Genomic DNA, 5,312 nt, shown 5'->3' with positions numbered 1-5,312 from the left:
CTGTTTTTAAAAGGGCAAGGCACACTGTCCTTAGAGGATAATCACAAAGCTTCCTGCAGAATTTTACATGTTCCATTACTATATGTATTCAAATTTAAGTGTTAAAATACAATCGAAGCACTCAAATCTGAAAACAAAAATCTGAACTTAACTATTGGTCCTTCAAAGGAGAAACAAAGTTCAGCCTCTAAAATGGGAAACGGTTTTATTGTAGGCTTTGGGGAAAGGTCGGAGTTTGAATAAAATTTAAACGAAGCAGTGTTTAACTAGGTTCAAAGAAAAGTAAGGTAATGATTAAAAGGTTTACAGTCTTGTGCATAGAAAGGGCTCCTGTCGTTGGAAACCACAGAGTTAAGATAAATGCATAATGTGGTTGGTGCCTTCTCTTTTCTAGAAGACCCTTGATCTGAGAAATTGAACCTAGACTATATGGTGGAGTTGTAGCTTCTCTGAATAGCTCAAATCCTCCTATTCTCATTGGTATGATTTCAAAGACTAAAGTTTTTTTTAAGATTTATGTTTTAAAGAACAAAGCTGCTCAGTACCATGCCCTTACACTTATTCATAGAAGCAGTTTTACAGATTACACCATACTTAAAGTGTATTCATACCACCACAAAGTTACAGCATATTGCAAGATGGGCACTTGTGATAAGTAAGTGTTATCCAACTCCACAGGTCTGATATAGCTCAGAATTATCCTTTTATATAAAATTATTATCTTCTTAGATACATCAATATAATTCAATTCAGTAACTACTTAACTACTTACTCTGTTATTATTATTTAATTATTTAATCCTCACAACAACCCCATGAAGTGTGCAAAACCATAATTCTGCCTCATGCCAAAGGAACAATCCCTGTTCCCACAAAACACATAGTTCAGTAATGGAGACAGGTTATGTAATTAAAATACATATTTTTTATGAAAAGAATATGCACAAGATTATGTAACAGAAGTACATCCTATGATGAAAGAGCTCTCTTTCGGGCTTACAGACAACTGCCTTCTTGCTGTGTCCTCACATGGTTGAGAGAGAGAGAAAGAAAGTGAGAGAGCCCTCTTGTCTCTTCTTATAAGGAAGGGCACTAATCCCATCATATGCACTCCACTCTCATGATCTCATCTAACTATAATTATCTTCCAAAGGCCCCATGTCCAGAAACAGTCACATTGGGGATTAGGGTTTCAACATATGAATTTGGGGTTAGGGGGACACAATTCAGTCCACAGCAGTAAGACATCGGGGTGTCCTACAATGTACACATATCCCAGATTTTATAGATCATCTCTACTCTTCCTGGGGCTCATTTACTCCAAATTCTACTAACTATAGCAAATTGTGCTGGAAAGTAAATACTCCACAGAATCCGAATTTATAAAACAAGACTACTAATTATAACAAAGAAAGAGGTACGTGTATATCCGTTAGTATCTGGAGATAGGCTTTAAATTATAACTTAAGAGCACCTCCAAGATCTGCTTTGTGATCAACAGGGGTATAAGGAACTTGAGACATTCAGGTAAAGGAAATGATACCTTGTGAACTCAGCAGAGTAAGGCATAGTGGATCTGGTGTTCATAAGTTAGGGAATTTCAAAAAGACTATTTAATAAGACTTTCAGATCACCAAAGACAGTGATAGCTGCTGTGTTTCCCAATATTTCCTCCAAAAACAATACAGAAAAACAAGAAAAAAAATTAAAAGGCACTAAAACCTAACTTGAAGACAGAAAAATCCCAACCTCAATATCACTCTTAAGTTTAAAAAAAAAAAGGAAAAAATTCCAGCAAGTAGTCTCTCACATTTATGCTGCACCACAAACTTTTGTAGTGAGCAAGGGCAGGCTGAAAAAAAAAAAAACGTAGGGAATAATGGAGCTGGTCATGGGCCCAAGGTTGATCTAAAATAATTGAAAAAATAACTCCACCCCAAATATGAAAATATTTTTAAATGCCCTGGCAGATCAAAGCACAGAGTACAGGGAAGTAAATGAAAAGTATGCACAATTTGAGGTAGTGATCTTCAAAAAACATGGCTTCTAGGAACTAGATAAAAGGCAAAAAAAAGGTAAGAAACAAATTTTGATAACGGGTATTAAAGGGAAAAAAAGGAAACAAAAGGAGAACATTTAGGGTCTTACAAAAAAAAAAGAATCAAAAAGAATTCCTTCACCAAAAAAATGATAAAGACTCTGGACTTTTGAAACTCTGGCAGAAGATGATATACCTTTAAACTAGAAATATTATAAACCATCATAAATCCACAAAAAGACTAGAAGACCCTTCAGTAAAGCTATACAATTATTACCAAAAAATCAGAAAACAAGATTCAACACATCTCAACTGATAAAACATTCCATTTCAGAAAATAACTGTGAAGCAGAAAAAAACTAAAATATATGCAATGAATATTTGGGGGTATGAAAAAAAATCACATTAATTCAAACTTTCAAAAAATCAAGAAAAAAAAGAGAAGATAAATGGGGAAAAAGACACAATTATCTCAGAAGATAAAAGATTCCCAAGGGAAAATAGACTCAAAAAAATTTAATAATGTACATTTAAAAAGGCAGAAAAATTGGTGAATTGAAAGAGAAGTAAAGAAGGATTAGCAGTTGTATAACTGGAATCATTAGGGAAGAAAAACAAAACAATAGAACAGAAATGATATTTAAAACTGTTCAACTATGATCCAAAAAAAAATTTCCAAAATTAAAGACCCCAATCTACACATTTAAAGGCTCCACTGGGTTCCTAGGAAAATGAACCAAAATTATCAACTCCAAGAGATAGCCTAGTAAAACTATTAGACATGAAAGATAACAAAAATATATTCTCAAGGCTTCTAGGCAAAAAGATTAAATAATTTATGAAGACAGATGAATTAATCTGGCATCAGGCTTGCCAAAGGACAACATAACAAAACAAGGCAATAGTGAAAACAGCATTTTCAAGAAACTCAAAGAAAGAGTATGAACCAAAGATTTTTTAGCCAGTGAAGCTAGTCTTCAAATACCAAGGTAATAGAAAATGAAAAGTTTTAAACAAAACAGAACTTAGAAAATTCTGTTCCCATGTGCCCATAAGCAATTTTAAAAATGTATAAGTGCAATAGTTATGCAAACATTACTGTTGCAAGAAGCTATGTGATGGGTAAAATGGACCTCTTTGTACTATTTTTGAAACTTCTTTCAAAGGTAACCACTAGAAAAAAATACAAACCTTTCTGAATACTACAGTAAATAAATAAATAAATAAATGAAAGAAAGAAAATTAAGGAAGCAAGTACTCACAGAAAGCACATTGTGTAGACAAGAAAACAAAATATACATATAATTATAAGATATTATATAAATTGAGGCTAACATGTCAGTTAGATCAGTAAAGGTGAATGGACGTAATTTGTTGAAAGTAGATTTTCAATTTGACTCATAAAACAAGACCCAATCATACGGTGCGCAAGAGACTATAGAAAATAAAATGATTCAGCGAAGCCAGAAATAAAAAAATAAAAAAAGAGAAAGATGGGCTCAGAGATGCTCCTGGAAGTAACATCACGACGGCTGCTTAAGGAGAACCCCAAGTTCAGTTCAAACTTGTATTGCTTGGTGATAGTGAGACTGGAAAAACTACATTTGTGAAACATCATCTGATTTATATGACTAGTGAATTTGAGAAGTACGTAGCTCCCTTGGGTGTTGAGGGTCATCCCCTTGTGTTCCATACTAACAAGACCTAGTAAGTTCAATGTTTGGGATACAGCTGGTCAGGAGAAATTTGGTGAACTGAGAGATGGCTATTATATTCAAGCTAAAAGTACAGCATTTCCAAAACAAACAGCAATGACGGAAACACACCAGAATGTACGGGATGCATTTAGAGCCGTGATCAGAGGAAATATTACAGCACAAAACATTGTTATCAGTAAAAAGGAAAGATTGAAAGTAAGTTAGCAAATATCAAATTCAAAAAATTTAAAAATTATTGCACAGTAATGCGAATACACTTAACACCACTGAACTGTACACTTAAAAATGGTTAAGATGGTAAGTTTCATGTTGTTTTTATTACAAACTTTTAAAAGAAACAAAAAAAATCTGAGTGAAGCTCTCCCAAAAAAATAGAAAAATTACAACAAAGTAAAGAGAACACAAGACTAAAATAATAAAGATAAAAATAAAAATTAATTAAATTGAAAATAGAAAAATAATGGACCTAATTATTGAATCAAAATCCTATTTTTAAAAGATGAACAGTATAAACAAACAACTAGCTATATTGATCAAAACAAAATAGATAAAGCAAAAATATACAAAATAAATAATGGGGAAATAACTATTAAACAGAAGAAATTTAAGACAGAGTAAGAGACTACAGACTTCTATGAAAATAAATTTCAAAATCTAGATGATAGGGATAATTCCCTAGGAAAGTAAAGATTACCAAAAACAATTCCATTAGAGATAGAAAAATTAAAGGGACCATTCTCACAGAAGTAGAAACAATTATTAAGGAACTACCCACAAAAAAGTACCAACTCCAGATGGTTTCACAGAGCAATTCCACCATGCTTTTAAAGACCACATAGTCTCATGTTTCATAAAAAGCCCCGGTGCACTGAAAATGGAGGAAAATGTCCTCATTCTTTTTATTAAATAAGTATGGTACATCATTGCTAAGTTAGCCTGATAAAGATAGTACAAAACTAAAAACTATAGACCAATATCACCTTTGGATATTGATATGAAAGTACTAAATAAAACCTTACATCTAACAAAACATGTAAAAGACCTGTATAATGAAAACTATAACACCCTATTTTAAAAAAATCGAAGAAGGTACAAAGAAATGGAAAGATATTCCATGTTCTTGGGTGGAAGAATCAACACAGTTAAAATGACCGTATTACCTAAAGCATTATACAGATTTAATGCAATCCCAATCAAAATCCCGTCAGCATTTTTTAAAGGAATAGAACAAAAAATCATCAGATTTGTATGGAAGCACAAAAGACCCCGAATTGCCAAAGCCATCCTGAGAAAAAAGAATGAGGCTGGAGGCCTCACTCTGCCTGACTTCAAATTATACTACAAAGTAACAGTAATCAAAACAGCATAGTATTGGCAGCAAAACAGACACACGGACCAGTGGAACAGAATTGAGAGTCCAGAAATAAACCCATATTTACATGGGCAAATAATTTTTGACAAAAAAGCCAAAAACATACAGTGCAGAAAAGAAAGCCTCTTTAATCAATGGTGCTGGGAAAACTGGAAAGCCACCTGCAAAAGAATGAAACTAGACTG

Source organism: Pteropus vampyrus, unplaced genomic scaffold, assembly GCF_000151845.1.
Source record: "Pteropus vampyrus isolate Shadow unplaced genomic scaffold, Pvam_2.0 Scaffold275, whole genome shotgun sequence".
Classification (NCBI taxonomy): Eukaryota; Metazoa; Chordata; class Mammalia; order Chiroptera; family Pteropodidae; genus Pteropus; species Pteropus vampyrus.
This window is presented reverse-complemented; position numbering follows the sequence as displayed.